The sequence below is a fragment of the Triturus cristatus genome, chromosome 4_2, assembly GCF_964204655.1.
Source record: "Triturus cristatus chromosome 4_2, aTriCri1.1, whole genome shotgun sequence".
Lineage (NCBI taxonomy): Eukaryota > Metazoa > Chordata > Amphibia > Caudata > Salamandridae > Triturus > Triturus cristatus.
Window position 1 is genome coordinate 221,242,870 of NC_140586.1, and position 19,535 is coordinate 221,262,404.

The following is a 19,535-nucleotide window of genomic DNA, read 5'->3' on the forward strand; positions in this document are numbered from 1 at the left end:
CATTGGTGTCTCTATCCCCACCTCCTGTTAGCTGTTACCACAGTCGATTATCAGCCGCATACACAATCCGATCACTCACCTGTAATCCTGACATTACCTTATCCAATGTTGCACGTCCCTATGTGTCCTGGCGATTTCCCTCTGAGGCGCTTCTTGATGAGGTCTTTCGTAGTGAGGTCAGGGAAGCCATAAACGAGTATTTCCAATTAAACACAGGAACATTGGAGCAATAATCCACGCTCTGGGTGGCGTGCAAAGCATCCATTAGGGGAGTGTGTATTGCTAAACAGGCGGGAGTGCTGCGGTCCATACGTAAGGAGTTTGAGACAGTAGAGGGGAAACTCTGGGATATAGACAGACGAGCTAGGACAGCAGATTCCCCCCCTGCTTTACATGAACGAGTGGTGCTTCTGACAGAATTTCAGGAACTAGCAGTGCAGGAGGGAAACTACATGGGCAAGTACGCTAGGGCACGGTTAAATGGTGAGGGTGAGTGGCTGGGAAGGACAATAGCCAGATAACTCCCCTCCCCCCCAGTATCAGTCGTCTTATGTGACACAACTTGAGCTAGAGGATGGAACAACACTCGTGACAGGGGACAAGATTGCTACTGCATTTCTCTCTTCTAATACCAGTCTGTACACCTTGCGCAACTCCCTGGTGGGAGAGGCCTTTGCGAACTACCTTGAAGAGGTGGCGATGATTTGGATAGAAAATGGCAATGACAATTTTTAGCGGCACCTATTGACGTGGACGAAATCTTGCAAGCAATAGATGATTTCACCGGACGCCGAGCCCCGGGCTCGGACAGACTGACGGGATTGTTTTATAAAGCCTACAAGACCCTATTGGCTCCCCAGCTGCTAAAGGCCCTGGAGGGAGGATCGCTCCCCCCGCTATGCGGGAAGCAATAATCATACTCTTACTTAAGCCTAACAAACCATCTCAGTACTGCACTTCTTATAGACCCCTAAAGATTATGAGATCTTGGCCAAGGTTCTGGCAACCCGTTTATCTTTACTGGCATATAAGATAATATGCCCATTCCAGGTGGGATTTGTTCCCAATCTTTCCACTTCAGTGAATCTGCACGCAGTGTTTGCGGGTGTTAATCAGCTGGTTCCCACACTTCCGACAGCAGCTATTTTATTGGACACGAAAAAGCGTTTGATTCACTGGAGTGGTCCTTCCTGCATGCCGCTCTCCAGAAGTTGCAAAAAGAACAATCGATGGAATGAATGCAGAACAATGTCATACATTCACCCCAGTACAGAGATCTGGGCCTAAATCTAGGCTTTTTGCTCACCATGCCATTCCAGTTTGGACCCAGCCATATGCATATCAGTCTTGACCCTGCGCCCAATGGGAACAGTCCAGCCCGAACTGCCAGGCCAGGTCCTCCCTGGACTGGAAACAAGCATCCTAGGACCGGTTTCGGGCTTTCAGCCCTCATCAGCCAGTATAGCTTGACTCCAGTGGCATGGAGAGCAGGGGACGCACGTCTGGGCATACCCGCCCCACTTGGGGTGACGAATGCAAAAAGAATAATTGATGGACAGAATGCAGAACAATGTCATACATTCACCCCAGTACAAAGACCTGGGCCTAAATCCATAGTTTTTTTGATCACCATGCCATTCCAGTTTGGACCTAGCCATATGCAAATCAGTCTTGACCCTGCGCCCAATGGCAACAGTCCAGCCCGAACTGCCAGGCCAGGTCCTTCCTGGACTGGAAACAAGCATCCTAGGATCAGTTTCGGGCTTTCAGCCCCCATCAGCCAGTATAGCTTGACTCCAGTGTCATGGAGAGCACGGGACCCACGTCTGGGCATACCCGTCCCACTCGCGGTCACAAATGCAAAATTGTGTGTCTTTTGTTGTACGGAAGTTGAGCATCCTAGATGGCTTCTCCAGCTTAATTCATCTACTTTACACTAGGCCGGTGGCCTGCCTTAGAGTGAATGGTGGACTAACCGCACAAATCCGGCTCACGCTGCACACGGCAGGGGTGTCCATTATCATCCCTGCTGTTTATTATTGTTATGGATCCCCTGGCGCTGCATTTCCAGAAGAGGCACCTACAACATTGACTGAGGTTTCATCAGGGGCCACTGGTGGCCTCTTTCTATGCGGATGATGTAATGTTATTTATCAGGGAATCTGCCACTAACCTGCCCCCTCTGCTGCGGGAGGTGGTGCGCTTTGTAGTTTTCACCGGTCTAGCCATCAACTGGAGTAAGTCGGATGTCTTTCCACTTATGTCGGCTACCACTCAATTTGATAGACTTTCCGCTACACTGGTGCACTGAACCTTCCAGATATGTGGGTCTTTTCCTGCATTGCAGTGCTCCAGAGGTGATCCACCTCATTTATGGAGCGGCAATGGGTAATCTCACAACGCAAGTTGAATGGTGGATCAGGCTCCCACATTCAATAGTTGGCAGGATCGCCATCTTTAAAATTTTGGTCCTTTCCAGTTTTTTATACCTATTTCTGAATATCCCCATCGCACTTACAACCAAATTTTTTTAGACATTACGTGGGCTGCTTATTCGACTTGTATGGGCCGGCAAACAACCGTGTATAGGATGGAGCATGTTAACCATGCCATATCAGTGCGGGGGGTTTGGGATCCCAGATTTCTATTTCTATTACTTGATAGCTCAAATACAATTTACCTATTATTGGTACCATCCAGATGCTCGATTGCAGTACGTGAAACTGGAGTACTCTCAGGCTCGCCCAAATCCGCTCTCTGCTATTCTGCCCCAGGGACTGCCTAGGAACCCAACTAAAATTCAAACTTTACCAACTACGTACTGGGCCTGGTCCAAATTACAAAGATATCTACATGCAGATTTCCTATATTCTACGCACATACCGCTGCTAGATAAGTCTTGGCTGTCCCCAACGACGGAAGCACTTACTAAGCGAACCTTGGCCCGAGATGGACTGCAGACTGGGTGATTTTGTTAGGGATGCACAATTGCGTACAGTTGACCACTTAATAACAAATCTAGATGCAACATACATGGACAAAATTTATTTTGCACAGGGTACGCAATGCCATATATAAAGAACACCCATCTACATCGCAGGAACCAGCGGATTTCCCCCGCTCACATTAATCATCACAGTGGCGCATTGGTCTCATCTTGTTTCACGACTTTATCATTTATTCCTTACACTCAGTCCAATGGCCTGGGCGAAAGCGCTAGCAGCCTGAGAAAGGAATTTAGGATATTCCCTGTCGGACCAGACATGGCTATATTGCTGTGAACAAACACGCTATGTGTCGAATAATCATCGGCACAAATGATTACACTTTAAATACTTATAGAGCATATAAAACACCACACCTGTTAGCCAAAATAGATCAACCAAATCACATACCTGTACCAGATGTGACATGGATCAGGCAGACTTTCACACTTGGCCGAGAATTGTAGACCCATATTGGGGTACTTGGGGGGAGGTTTTCCACCACTTATCCCTGATGATAGACCAAACTGTACAACCCACGCCACTGACTGCTTTGCTGGGCTTTGTCAAACCTCCACGGGCAGGAATGAGGAGATTTACTGTCCTGGCCCTGCTTATTGCCAAAAGACAGGTTTCTTATATTGGAAAGGAACTCGGGTCCCAACAGTGAAAGCTTGTATTCGCAATCTAATCTACTGCGACACCACTAGCAATTTATATGCCACATTACAGCCACTTACCTCAAGTCCAAAGAACATATGACAGCCAGTAAGGGACTATTTGATGGTGCATCCAGTAGAGGTTGATTGAACTATACGCATATATGTCCCCCCCGGGTGTCACTTCCTGGGTGTCCCCTTAGGCAGTTAGTGGGGAGCTGCTGGTGCCCTCTGTTGTACCAGGTGTGAGGCAGTTGACTGGTTGTGAAGATGTGTGCCTTTGCAGACAGACTGTATGTCATAAACTTCAGAGAGACATTAAACGGGGGGCTGATTTGGCACCTATGCTTATCCCTTGTTGGACTAACCTAAGGGTCTTTTCCAGAACACGGGATTATTGAAGTGATATGTGACAAAATTGAATTGATTTTTAGACCAGTATCATTAAAAGTAGAATATTATGCAATGTTTTTCTTTGAGAAATGATCTGTATTAATTTCTTTGTTTCTTTCTTTCCTGGGCTCTCCTGTGTTTCAAATAATTGATGATATCTCTGTTTGATTACCTTTTGTTTCCACACTGCTGTAAAAATGGCAATATAATTCAGTAACCAAGAGAGCTGCACACCCAGTTCCTAGAGCTGATGAGCTAAATGACATGTAGGGGCAGCCAGGTTTCTCAGTACTTTTGATTTGACATCAGGGTACCGGCTGATTGGTGTGACCCCAGGAGCAAAAGAAAAAGTCAGCATTCTCGACCCCAGATGGGCATTATCAGTTCACTTCTAGGCCCTTTGGATTACATAATGCCATTGCCACCTTCCAGAGGTTGGTGTATAAAGTCTGGAGAATATTGCTGTCTATATTTCCACTTGGCAGAATCACCTGATCCAACTTGGGAAGGCCCTGAAGGCTCTGCAAGCTGCAGGCCTCACTATCAAAGCAAGCAGGTGCTAGATAGGGCAGGGCACAGCTATTTACTTGGGCCACCTATAGCTGGAGGCTAAGTTCAACCTTTACAGCCCAAGTTCCAGACAGTTCTGGATTGGGAATCTCCAATAACCCAGACTCCAGTCAGGGTATTCCTTGGCTTGACTGTGTATTATAGGAGGTTTGTGAAGGGGTATGGCACCCCTCACAGAACTTACCTCCAAGAAGATGCCAAAGAAGATAAGCTGGACAGTAAGCTGTCAAACGGCTTTTGACACCCTGAAAGAAGTAATGTGCTTAGCACCCATTCTTAAAGCTCCAGATTATCCAAAGCTGCTCATAGTGCAGACTGATGCCTCTCTGAACATTAAATTAGAGTGGTCCTTTCCCAGACCTATGATGATGGCCATGACCAGCCTGTTGTTTTCATTTGCAGAAGGTTACTCCCCAGAGAGCAGCGTGTCATTTGGAGGGACCTTTGCTGTGGTTTGGTTCCTGAAGAAGCTGAGACCATACCTGTTTAGTATTCAGTCCCTTGTCGAAACCAACCACAGGCATCTCAAATGGCTGATGCAGATGAAAGGTAAAAACCCCTAACTGTTGAGGCAGTTCATCTCTCCACAGGGTATTGACTTTACAGTGGAGCACAGACCCCGGACTCACCATGCCACTGCAGATGGCCTTTCCAGGTTTTTCCATTTAAATGATGTAGACTCTCTTGGTTAGACTCAGTCTCTTTTGTTTGGGGGAGGGGGCAGTGCCCCCTTTTGACATGGCCACCCCCATGTTGTGCCTGCTATCTGATGCAATTTTGACAGAAGTACACTATTTCTGCTATTCGGGTCCCCAGTGCCAGATCTCTCTCCCTAAAACTGTTCAATTGTTCCATCTTTTGGCAATACCTGTCACTCCCCCTGTAGGGCCCTAGTAAATGGTGCCCCTGGTACCTAGGGAAGGAGGCTAAAGAGGATCCCTAAGGGCTGCAGCATAGATTGTGCCACCCCAAGGGACCCCTCAGCACCAGAATGCCAACTGCATTGCAGACCACGTCCCATGGAGCAGAGAAAAGTGAAAACATGACCTGTCACACCTCCTGTGTGCCAGGCCTGCAGATACTGCTTGCAGTATAGGTAAGCCACCCCTATATCAGGCCTTAAAGCCCTAAGGCAGGGTGCACTATACTACATGTGTGGACATATCTGCATGAGCACATATGCCCCTGTGATGTTGAAGTTGATTCTTAGATATTACAAGTGAACAGGCAAGCCATTTGAGTACATGTGCTGGACACTGGTATTTACGAGTTGCCCAGCTATATGATGATTTCACTCAAACATCGTATTAATAAACCCACACTGATTCCAGTGATGGATTTATTAATACATGCACCCAGAGGGCATCTTAGAGTTGCCTCCTGAAAACCTACTGACCACTAGTATACTGGCTGAGTAGTGTAGACTAGCCTGCCACCACAGACCGGTTTCTGACCCCCTGCAGGAGAGAGACCACACTCTGCGGGCAGAAACATTGCCTGCTCTGGGTGGATGTGTTGTCACCTTCTCCAATCAAGATGGTTAAGTGATCAGCATATAAAAGCAGGAGGCTTCAAAGTAGTCTGCCGCCTTTAATATGTGACCCATGGCTCCTGTAGACAGGGGAAATGCCACCCCCTGCCATGGCCCATTTGGCACCAGGACAGGCAGGAAAGTTAGCTAGTCAGGAATCGTGTTCCACCCCGAAGGTGGGCTACCTGATGTGAACACAACATTTAGAATTCCACCAACTTGGCTTTTGCGAAACTAGGCTCTCTGGGTTCCACAGGAAGTGGTCATATAGAGGGTGTAGCCACCCTAAAGGTACGTAGCCCATTGACTACTACTTGTCACTCCCCTTAACGCCCCTATATTCAGTATTTAGATGGCACCCCTGACAACAGGAACTCGGATTTGACGGATCCAGAAGAAGAGGACAAAGAAGAGCCACAAGATCTGAAGAGTGGCTGTGGACTTTGATACCAAACCCCACCTGCACCAATCTCAACAATCATGACTAGCGATTCATCCTGCATCTGAACATCTTCCAAGAACCCTGGAAGACTGTCAGCCCTTTGAACATTCTATTAGAGATGGGGTGCTAGTCATTTGCAGGCACCGAAGACGCAAAGTCTGGGTCACTGAGTTGCTGTACCCTGGCCAGCCAACGCAGCAGCTCCCCAAGAAGAGGTACCTGTACTCCTGAAGGTCTCATCTGTCCCCCACTTAGTGAGCGGCCACCAGGACCAACCGAAGTCGCAAAGGACCAACCGAAGTCGCAAAGGACCAATACCCAGGATACCGGATCCCCTTGTAGCAAATAGAGTCCGTGAGAGTCCAATCTGGACTCCCACTACACCAAGACCGAGCAGCAGTCGAGGGACGTCAGCACTTCTGAGTCCCACCTCCAGAGTTGCCCAGCTTTCCTGATTTTCCACCCTCAATCGATGTGATCAACAGCAACAAGGCCCTAGGGCGCGCAGCCCGGGTAGTGATGAACTGGCTGGGCCCCCTTGTTCCCAGATACCCTTGTGACTCGAGTCCTCCGTTGGGAGCTCGCAGACTTCTCCAAGTCCCCCTCTGTAACCTGTTCCTAGGTGGCCCCCCTTCCCTCCGGCGTAGCATGTACAGCTACCAACCCAATCAGCACCTCTGCAGGCGGAAACCCCAGGCAGGTAACGAGCAACTGCTGGTGGTACTTTGAACCTTGGCCCCCTAAATCCTGAAGGAGACCCCCCAGAAACTGACCGCAAATAACTGTATGCAACATACGCCTTTTTCTCCCATAGGGAAGCATTGCTACGTAAAGACGCATTTAAGTGAACTGTTTAGTTACCTGTGAAATTCTATATTTTAAAAAGTACTTGCCTGATAACAAAATTCTTGGTATCAAAATGTTATATAAAAACACAAGTTGTTTTTCTAAATTGGTCTCAGATTTATTCTTGAGTATGTCTTATTTATTGCTTCTTACAACAAATGCTTAGCACTAACCTCTGATAAGCCTAAACTGCTCACCCACACTACCACAAAAGAGAGAATTTAGTGTTATCATTTTTGCCTTTACACAGTGTACCTCGTTTAGGTCTACTATATAAAAAGCCAGCTTTCTACATTGGTGGTTCAGTGGTGGGATACCTAAAGAAGATACTAGTAAAAAAACCAGAATCTTTTTGGAAAGCTTCATGAAGATTCTTCAAATAGCGCCAAAGTTATTACCAACCCAAAATAGGCATTTCCTATGGAAACTCTGGCCTAACTATAACTACTCCGTGGTGACTGCCGCTGGGTAACATATGTATGGATACCTCCAGCAACACCATCAATTGTGCGTCAACGTTTGTGCAGCACTAAGATATGCAGCCATCAAGACCTACCCTGCTATGCCTACACCAGCTGTGCTACCACATCCATCCTCTCCACTCCTCCTAGATCCGTAGATGAGGATGGGATAGACGTTGCTGCAGCTGATGGTCAAGATGATGATTGAAAAGCTTAATACTGGGGATCTACAAGGGTTTTTCCATGGCAAGATCAGAGTTGGATCAATTTATAGCCCCCGGATAGTGCTAGTTCAGGACGTATGCCTTGAGATCTTCCATCGCACATCATTGAAAGATTTCAAAGCCTTCTAGAAAGGGCATCTCAGCCTTCTAGTCTTTTTAGTTGAGAAGTTGTGCATCTTGTTCAATTTTAAAGTAAAGGCATTTACAGGCATTAAAGCAGTCACAATCCATGACCACATTTGGAGGAAAAGGGTTCTCACTGTGGAGAAGTCCAGCTAAGGTTAATTTAAGGCACTGGAATAATACCTCCCTTCATTATGGAACAGGTGAAGGCAGTGATTCAGAGGCCTCTTTGTCAGCACAACATAGGTTGAGAAACCCATCCGCTCCACATATGGCTCCTTTAGACAACAAGCATTAAAAATGCAATAGGTCTCGCCTCTTATTAAGTTAAAGCCATTTGCTTTGCTATACAATACCATTAGCAAAGCAAATGGCTTTAACTTAACCAAAGGCGAGACCTGTTGCAGTTTCAATGCTTGTTTACATTCCTGCTGGCAACCATGCCTAAAGCAGGAAGATCATCACTGCTAGTAATCTTGTCTGATGTGGTTACTACTACATCTCTAAAAATATAAGTAGCTCAGGATGATTTTCATTGAACACAAGTAGCTCTCACTACAGAAAAGGTTGGAGAACCCTGTTCTAGAGCAACGAGTATAACAGGCAGACAAGGTAGGTTCCTCTAATACACAACAAAATTGTTTCATCCAAAGATGGCCTCCTTTGTTTCAGGGGAGTGTGATACTCAAACAACGGCGAAGGAAGTGGTTTCAAGCACATGAATCTCAGTATAAACCTCCAAGACAGTGGTACAGAAGCCACAGAAAAATACTCAATTGTGTCTAATAAGATATTGAGCAAAGTTGTGGCAGCCTCTTATACAGAAATACTGAAAGCCACAGATGCAACATTTTGTTTTGTCACGTACTTGCGTCCCAAGCCCACTTTTTGATAAATGCTGCCAAAATCAGTTGCGTGATAATATATTTTTGTTTTCCAGATAAAAAAGGGAGCGTAAGGTATGGGTGTGAGATATGTGGAAGGGGGAGGGTGTGTGTGATAGAGAGAGAAAGAGAGAGAGCTGTGTGTGTGCGCGATATGTGGAGTTGGGTGTGTGTAAGTGTGAGAGAGAGAGTTGTCTGTGAAGTGTGTGGAGTTGTGTGAAAGGAGGTGTGTGGAGTTTGTGTGTGTGTGAGGTGTGTGTGTGTGTAAGGAGGTGTGTGGAGGTGTGTGTGTGAGGAGGTGTGTGTGTGTAAGGAGGTGTGTGTGTGTAAGGAGGTGTGTGTGTGTTTGTGTCTGTCTACTACTGTCTTACAAAACTGGAGGGTCGCCGAGTTCCAGGAGATCCTTTGTTTTTACTTTACAAGTTGCTGTCAGGTAAAACACAGCGTTAGCCATTACTTCCAGCTTCGCTAGCTTATTCTTTTAAGAAGGTTACTTTAAGGTGAAATGTTCGGGTTCTCGGTACACAGGTTCTCTTGATTGTACAACAAAGTGTGCTAGCCATCTGGCCAAATATTTTCTAAAGGAATGAATGGCATCTGCAAAGGGTATTGACAGAATTTGTAATACCAGGTTTATAAAAAATATATGACAATGGTCTGTAAATTATCAACAGATGCAAAACAGCTGAACTAAACGATGAATTGTTTTAAGTTGTACTAAAACCCGCCGTGCACCAGCTGTAAAGTTCTAAGCTGAAGCCAGATATGAAGATTGGCCGCTGAACTTTCTGAATTATTCATGTGTTCCTCTATGTTAACTTTTATAACAAGCATGGAGTTGTTATTGAGAGAGGGAGACAGAGACTTGGAAACGCTGAGATCCCGAAGGGGTGGGGGGGTGGGGGGACAGGAGATTACAGAAGAGAGAGTCCAAGCGAGAGGGAAAGATGCGATGGCAAGCAAGAGTAGAGAAAGGGTGAAGGGAGGAGATCCGGACACTAAAGGGCAGGGAAAGAAGGGAGACATTGACAGGTGTTGAAAGGGAGAGTAGATAGGAAGATTGGGAGGCAAAGGATACGAGAAAGAGGCAGATAACGAGAACAGGGAGACAGACGAGAAGGAAGAGACAGGTCGAAGACAAGCATTGAAAATGTTGTTGATTAAGTCAGGTGCTGCTGCTGCCCTGAAGATTGTCATGAGTCCACTAGAGGGTAGCACATCATAAGTTAAGCGTAAATTCTGGGCCAGAATTTAAACAAAATGGAGTCGGCCTGTCCACATTGGGGTGCGCGTGCACATCTCTGTCCTTCGGTATGCGTCCATATTCAGCTTTAGCTGAATCAATTACAAAAGGCTCTCGCATGGCGAAATCAGCGATGCGCTGCTAACGCCAGGCGAGACCTAAAAAGAGCAGAATGAGGTCCTCTACCACTGCATTATTCCCTTTAGAGCCTTCCCTGTTGAAGCTCCTGAGGGGTGTCTGCTGTGTCTGAGAGGGTTGTGGAATACTCATGGGTGGGAGCTTGGGACGTGCCACGATACTGGGAGTGGCAAAAGGACCTGTGGGCAGTTTGTTTATAGGGCACCCACTGCTTTAGCTGCATCGGTATCCTTCTTAATTTTTGCTTGCAGCTCATCGGCCAAAGAGATGTTCTCCACTAAAGGGCATACTAAGTAGGTGCAGTTGTTCCTCCAGCTTAAACCCAGAAAGGAGCAGCCATGCGTGGCGGCGGCAAAGGACACTAGTGTTTAGGCCACTGGTAGCTGTGTTTGCAGCATCTAAAGCCCAGCTGATGTTAATGGGGGGAAAGCAAAATCATCTATAACAGTAATTCCTAATTATATTTGTCTGGGAGATGTTGGACAAGTTCGTCCATCTGATCACAGTGGGCTTGGTTGTACCGGGAGAGGAGGACTAAGGAATTGGCAATGCCAATGGGTGACAGACTGTGCTGCAACACACTTGCCATCCACACCAATCTTCTTACTTGCTTGATCCAGAGGAGACACATCTCCTGTACTCTGGGAGTTCGCACACTTCCTGGCTGTGTGCACAACTAAGGGTGTGACTGATTCCTGATAAAGGGCAGGTCTGAGTGGCCTTGTACTTCTTGTCTACCTAAGGCGTGACAATGCACGCTTTCATGGGCTCCCTAAAGATGTCTCCATTGGGCTTAAGCATGCCCTTGAGCATTGTGAGATATTGGATGGAATGCTGTGTGAAGGAGAAGATTTCTATGAGAAAGTAGTCTTCCTCGGGCTGTATATGTATTTCCACTGTATAGAAGTTGGCCACCCTATGCAAGACCTTGTGGTAAGAGGACCTCGGGGTCATAATCATTCCAGGGGACTAGGTATTATATTGCGGGTCATGAGGGTCATAAGGTGATCCTGGGCTGTCCCCTGCCCCCTCAATTGAGAAACCCGGTAGGGATCCACAGTCAACAGAGGGGAGGTAGAGACAGGGGGAGTTGGAGCAGAAGGACAGAAAGAAACCGAGGATGTTGGCTGAACAGGAGGGTTGAGGGTCTCTTTGAAAGCCAATTTCTTCTTCTGAGGAACAGAGTTCTTGAATGCTTGGGAGGCTTGGCCAGGATTTGAATGGTGCCTGGCTGTATGTGGACGTGTTGTTGCCTGACATCAAGGTGTTCTTGGAGCCATTGGAGGATTGGCTAGTCAAAATCCTGGGAGGCAGCAGAGGATGATGTCCGACGGCGGTCTGGCGGGAGAAGAGGATGGGCGATGGCTTGAGGCCATTGAGGAGTGCTTTGGGTCCGAGTGCTGCGGCTCGGTAGGTCTCGATTACGAAGAGTTTGGTTCAGAGTGTCTCTACTCCCAGCACTTTGGATCTTGGCTCCTACGAAGACCGAGAGGCCATGTCTGGGCTGGTGCCGCGGTTGACATCGATGCACATGGGATCGAGGCGGACTTGCGTCCAGACAGGCAGGAGGGCGTCTCGTCAGGTTCAAATGTTCTGTTCCGACCAAGGAGGTGAGGCAGTGGTGGACCAGAGGCCTCTGATAAGACATGGGAACTGGAAACTAGTGCCTCCCAGGCGTGAGTGGTATGCAGGAAAGTAGTACTCATTGGGGTAACCTTCAGCTGTGGAAGCTGAGCCAGCGGGAGCCACTCTACTTCGACATCAGCATCTGAATCAGTGCTTTCCGACGAGAACATATCCTCTATCTCGACACCGGAAATGCCTGGCAGCTACAGATCTTCATCCCGTTTTCCAAAGAACTCTGGAATATCTTCTTCCTACCAGTGATGCGCCATGGAAGCCAAAACGATGCGCTGTCAATTCCAAACCATCTTCTTGCTTCAAAATGAAAGGTGCGCCGCCCAAGAGTTTGCAAACTTCATGCAGGTCTGTCCTCTGATATTTTGCAAGGCAAATGTGAAACAGAACGAAGTCCTTTCCATCACGTGCATATTCTCGGTCAAAGAGATGGTGATCTGAGGGACTGAGCCCCGTACTGTAAGAGCTGTTGACTGTGGGACGGAGTCGAATGAGTATGAAGCGGTGGGGACCGACAAGTATGCAGGACTGTTGATGCAAACGCTGAGAAAACGGATTGGAGGACCCGGCGAAACACTGCATCTAACTGAAGTTCACAGACAAGTCGGAACCAGACAGCAGAGAAAAAACTATTTGATAATAGATCCCAAGCCCATGTGCATTACCTGAGATAGGTGAAGACTGTCTCAAAAGTACATTATTTGGTTGCCATAAACATCAAAGCATACACAAGTAAGTCAAATACACATATACATCACATTGTAAAATAATCACATAATAAAGAATAAAAAAAATGTGGTTGCTAATACTAACATTGCAAAGAGACTACTCGTAGGCATCCACAAGCTATTTTTTATCAATCTGGTCGAGTGTTCATAGGCTGGTTACTTTTTTACAACTAAAAACAAGTTAAAATTAAATCATCATTGAATAAAACAATATATGTTTACACCAGCTGGACAATTATTCAAAAAACAAGAACCAATCCTGAGAACCTAAAGTGCAGAGTCATCTAAGTGCTTTAAGTTTAGAAATCTATAAGTGCAATATCAAAAAGTGCAAATTATACAAGGTGCAAATTATCAGTATAGTTCCAGCATTCCAACCATAAACCGGACTTAAATAACGTTGTTTATGACCAGTCCCACTGTTCATAGAGTTGAGATAAAAACTTTGCACGCTTATCCACTAGAGGGCAGCATATCATAAGTTAAGCGTAAATTTAAACAAAATGGAGTCGGCCTGTCCACATAGGCGTTCGCATGCACATCTCTGTCCATCGGTACGCGTGCATATTCAGCTTTGGCTGAATCGATTACAAAAGGCTCTAGCATGGCGAAAGCAGCGATGCGCTGCTAACGCCAGGCGAGACCTAAAAAGGGCTATAAATAGAATTCCATTGGTAAAGTTAATGTTTTGGCAGCTCATGCTGTAAAGATTGCAAATGCATCTGATACATGGTCAGATTACAATCAACTATGTATCGTTTTACGTCCTTTTATAGAAAAGCTGTCTGAAGAAGACAATGATGCCAGAAGGCAATATTGGAGGATGGAATGATCTCTTCAGCCTTTATGGGTGTCAATGGATTTGCTCATGAATGGTTTCAAGCAGATTGGCATTGCAAAAGTGAGGAATTAGTATTTTTAGGACTGAGGAATAGTCTAGAATAATGGCCATGCCATTTAATGGGCAAAATAGTTTTGTAAAGCAGATGAATGAATCTACAATTCATCAAAAAAGATACTTAGCAAGATCTTTGGGCTCCCTCTAAAAGTGCTAATCATATCTGATAGAGAATTATAGTCACGGATTCCTTTCCTTAAAATTATCCCTAGGCATCAGACTAGATCTATAAGTTTTTCATGAGCAGTACCCCTCTGCCCCTGTAGGTAGTGTCATTCGCCCCCGCATGGTGTCGTCCGTGCTGGAAGTGACGTGCTCGTTCCCTACATAGCGGCCACCCCAGGACTCTGACATCACTTCTTTTATTCCTGCGCCAGTCAGTGCAGATCTGAAAAGAGCTACCCCTCCCCCGCCCCACAGTTATTTTTTGGCTGACCTTTTGTGACTTTTTGTCAAAGAGTTATTTTTTTAGATCTTTCTCCTGGTGTGGTAGGAATGCTCACAACAAAAGCTGGTTTCAAGCCATACGGTACCTGTCACCAACAGATGTCAGTGATGCCTTGAGCGCAACCACAGCACGAAGACCTGAGTCAACTGCCATTCCATGCACCCCAAGGCCTTGAGGAAGCGAGCGGTCGCTCAAGCTGCCAGGTGCTTGATGTGCGATGCAGTGACGGTCTCGATCCCGGTTGAGAGGAAGGTCCCAGGATCTGTTGCGGAGCCATTGATCTTCGGCAAAGTGGTCCAGGAGTTCAGGTAACTTAAACAAAAAGAAAAAGTGAGAAGTCAAAGAGGTCTTCTGCTTTGCCCTGTCTGTCGAAGTTACCCATGCACCTTATATTTGGGCGGCCTGTCCCCGCTGGTGTGTCTTTGGGCCCTGCGGGTTCAGGAGGGCCCTCCTACTGGCGTTCCTGCCCCTGGCGCCAGCTGGGCTCCTTGGCCAGCACTGGTCGTACCAACTCGACCTTCCCCAACACCGTTCTCAATGTCATTGCTGGCACTGTCCCCTTTCTCATCGCTGACTGGAGCCATGCCCTCCAGACCGAAGCCTGAGCCATATTCCTACAGGTTTGGACGTGAGGAAGATTGGGAAGGACCACTGGATCCCGAAGAATATCAGCCCCTTAGTCCCCCAACATGGACCGGTGTAAGGAGTTGGCAGACGCTAATGGACTGGACACCTCCCCAGATACTGGCATGGTCTCTCTTCCTACGGCGGCTTTTGCTATGGGGGTGAGAAGGGCGGCTGAGGTCCTAGCCTTAGCCTGCCCTCTGTGGCAGTCAAGACTAATGTATTGACGGAGGTGCTTCAGCCGGGAGTCATCACCTCAGAACCGCTTCTCCCATTTAATGAGGCCCCTACGGATGTCATGCTTTGGGCATGGTCCAAGCCCTGCACAAGGGCTCCTATGAACAGGACAACTGCCTGTTGCCATCTCCCCACCCCAGGGGACCCCAGTTTCCTCACACAACATCCTAACCCGAAGAGCTTGGTGGTCTAAGCCTCCACTTCCTGTGTAAATCTTGGTGCATTCCTTACCACCCAGATCCAGGCCATACTCTCCCAAGCTGTGTCAGACAGTACAGATGCAGCCAAGTTCACAATCAGATGTGGGCTGGAAACAACAGACTCGCTAGGAAGAGCAGTTTCTTCGTCGGTGGCCTTACAGCACAACGCCTGGCTGAGGACAATTGGATTTCAGGGGATGTCCAGACTTTGCTTATGGACATGCCCTTTGATAGCCCCCGTCTCTTCAGAGACAAGGGAGACTCAGCTTTAGAGCACTTCAAGGATAACAGAGCTATGGCTAGGTCTTTGGATCTTTACATGGCCGCCCGCCAACCCAAGTCTGCTGTTCGCTCCTTTTGTAGCCAAGGAGGTGAATTCCAGCTCTACCTTTAACCATCCAGCCACCACGGCACACAAGCTCCCTAGCCTCTGCGTGGCAGAGGCCATGGTACCCCAGACCCTGTGGGTTGGGCAGCCAGAGGTCGGGCCAGTCCACCACCTCCAGCAGCCGCAGCCTGAAAACCTCTTTAGTTCACCCTCCAACCATCATGAGCAACCAGTGGGAGGCAGGATATGCCATTACCTGCACCACGATAGGTCGATAACATCAGACCGCTGGGTTCTCCAGATTGTCCGAAGGGGCTACTCCCTCTTCTTCGTGACTACCCCTCCACCCATGCCACCCTCTTGCGACAAGCTTATAGAGGACCTATTTCCCTTACGCTGCCAGAAAGAGGCAGCTCTCTTGGACAAGGGAGCCATAGAGAGCGAGCTGAAGCAAGAAGTTGGATGGGATTGTTATCACCTGCTACTTTTGGGTGCCCAAAAAGGATTGAGGCCTTCGTCCTATACTAGACCTGCACTCTCTAAATTTCTTCCTGGAAAAGAAGAAATTCTAAATGCTCATGCTTGCTCAAGTTCTGTCTGCTCTCGACCCGAGAGACTGGGTGGTAGCGTTGGACTTGCAGGAAAAGATATTTCCACATTCCCATCTTACCTGCCCACGGGTTACCTGCAGTTCATGGTGTGCCATGAGCACTTTCAAATTTGCCATGCACCCTTTTGGTCTTACTAGCACCCCTCTGGTGTTCAACTGCGGAGATCAGGGGTTCCAGTCTTTCCTATCTCAATGACGGGCTCGCCTCAGGCATTCGTCTCCTACATCCAGACTACGGCGCACCTCCTGCACTCTCTGGTGTTTACTATCAATGTGCTGAAGTCCCATCCCACTTTCTCTCAGCTGCTCCCTTTCATCTGAAACTGTTCTGGACAGGGTGAAGTTTCGGGCTTATCCTCCCGAACTGCAAGTCCAGTATATTCAGGCTATGATACCAACGTTTCAGCCTCTATCCTGGGATTTGGTCAGGCTTATTCTGAGGCTGCTGGGCCTCCTGCATCCTGCTTGTGAAGTGTTCCCGCTGGCATATGCGGGCTCTGCAGTGGTACTTGAAGTTCCAGTGGGTGCAACATCAGGGAAATCTCTTTGACATGGTCTAGATCTCAGGGGGAACTGTAGTGATGGTTAATGAACTGTGATTGGGTCAGCAGCAGATCCCTCTTCCTTTCCCTGCCAGATCTGAGAGTAGTGACAGATGCGTCACTCCTGGGATGGGGCAGCTATCTGGGAAAGTTAGAGATCAGAGGCCTCTGGTCTCTGGCGGTATTCGGACTCCACATCAACCTACTGGAGTTCCAAGCAATCTGGCTGGCATTGAAAGGCTTTCTACCCTCCATGAAGGTAGGGCTAGTGCACGTGTTGATGGACGATTCCACCGCCATGTGGTACTGCAACAATCAGGGCTGGGTGGGGTTGTGGACCCTTTGCCTACAGTGCCTGTGCCTCTGGACATGCTTGAACGAAGGAGCATATCCCTGGTGGTTCAACACATGGGGGCTTTCAAAATGCCAGACGCGGCAGGCAAACTCAGCCAAAAATGCCTAGCGGATCAGGTTTCTCCATCCAGAGGTAGAAGTCGGTAGAGCCTTGGTTAGATCTATTTGCCACCAGCAAGAATGCACCATGTCAGCACTTCCCCGAGCTGGGGTTTTCCAAGGTAGCTCTAGCATCTTCTGGAGTGGAGCTCAGGCCTCCTGTATGCCTTTCTGCCCATTCCACTACTGTCCAGAGTTGTCAAGAAGATCAGGAACGGCCGAGCCCAAGTCATCCTTATGGCTCTGGACTAGGCTCATAGAGTTTGGTATCCCGAGCTGTTGAGCATGGCCATCGGTCCTCTGGTCAGGCTGCCTCTCCGGGGGGTCGCAGCAGCAGGGGAGGCTTCTCCACCCGAACCTGTCAATACTCTGTCTTCATGCAAGGAGATTGAGCAACAACAGTTGACCGCCTTCAACATTTGCCCGAAGTCTGCAATATTATCTTGGCAGCCAGGCGTCCCTCCACCGAGACGGTTACACCTGCTGCTGGGGCAAGTTTGTGGCATGTTGTACAGAAAAGAAGGTTGGTTCTTTCAATGTGTTCTTTCTCTTGTCGAGCAGGGCCCTGCTTTAGGCACCATAAAGGGCTATCTTTCTGCCATCTCAGTCTTTCTGCAGTTGCCAAATCAGCCATTGTTTTTCAAATCACCTGTTGTAAGTACGTTTTTGAAAGGTCTCCAATATATGTTTCCACCTTCACCCTTTATCGTGCCTCAGTGGGACCTCAAACTAGTACTCACATTTCTGTTGTGCGTTCCTTTTGAGCCACTACACAGCTGCCCTCTCAGGCTCCTTACCATCAAGATGGCCTTCCTAGTGGCAATAACATCTGCCCAGAGGGTCAGTGAGCACCAGGGTTTGATGTCTAAGCCTCCGTACCAAACCACCTTCCCAGATAAGTGGGTTCTTCACACTAGACCTTCTTTTCTGCCAAAAGTTGTCACTCCTTTTCGTGTAGGACAGTCCACCACCCTGCCTGTCTTTTATGCTCTGCCGCATCTCTCTAATGAAGAGGAGTGACTCCACCTGCTGAACCCAAAATGAGTGTTGTGATTCTATCTTGACCGCACAAAAGCATTCCGGGTGGACGACCAACTCTTCATGGCGTATGTCGGATCCAAGAAGGGGAAGGCTGTGCAGAAATGGACCATCTCTCAAAGGATGGAGCTCTGTATCAAAATCTGCTATGCACTTGCCAAGAAGCAACCCCCTGAGGTTTTGCATGCTCATTCCACTAGAGCAAAGGCTGCGACCACTGCGTTAGCATTGGGAGTCCTGGTCCTGGACATCTGCTAGGCAGCAATGTGGGCTTCTCTGCACAAGTTCACTAAGCAGTACTGCATGGACTGTCAGGTTTTTCAGGACGGGTGCTTTGCCTGTTCGTTCCTGCACAACATTTTAGCGTGAAACGGTTTCACAGACCCGCCTCTGGGGAGATATTGCTTGGGAATCTATTCTAAGGTGAGGAATCTGCAGCTAGACGTCGCAGATAACCAAGATACTCACCTAACCTTGGATAATGCCTTATCTGGTAGAGACAATATCTAGTCACAGATTCCTTACCCACCCACCCATCCTCCCTGCTTTGCGAACAGACTTTTAGGGCAATGCTGATTTCCCTTTCAGAGCCCTAGTTTTTCACACTAGTGGTCAGTGTTGTTTATGGCTCTGTGCTACTGGCGTGCAATGTCGCAAAAATAAACTGAAGTCTGCGTGCTGCGTTGTCACCTATATAGGCACTGCACGCAGTGGCACTGCTTATGAACAATTTCTGGATTTAGTCTGACTCCTGGGGATAATTCTAAGGTAAAGAGTCTGCAGTAGATAGAGTTTCTACCAGATAACGTTACAGAAAGTAAGTAACTTGTTCATTCATACTATAGAAGACCAAATCAAAGAGCCTATTAAAATCAGGGTACACATTTTTGTCCGAATAGGCATAGAGACAGCAAAGAGGTTAATCTAACAAAGGACAAAGGTGACTAGGAAAACAGCTCTCTCCCTTTAATGACAAATGAAAGAAAGCCTGACTTAATTGGTTTCCTATAAGACCCGGTTGTGGGAGAAAGGATATTTTATTTCCTGCAAAATTAGCAAGTTATAATTTCGGGCAAGTGGGTTTGCAATATTATTAAGCATGAACACATATAAGTTCACTGAAAAACTGCCTGTTACTCCACCAAGAAAGGAGAAGCATAAACATTTGCAAACATTGAACACAGCATTTCTCAAGGTTCTGCAGAAAGACACCAGAGTGGTGGTGAGCCACAATTTAAATTGGGGAAGGTTTTTACCCCAGATTCTAAGGTACTGTCTTACAAGTCTTTGCAA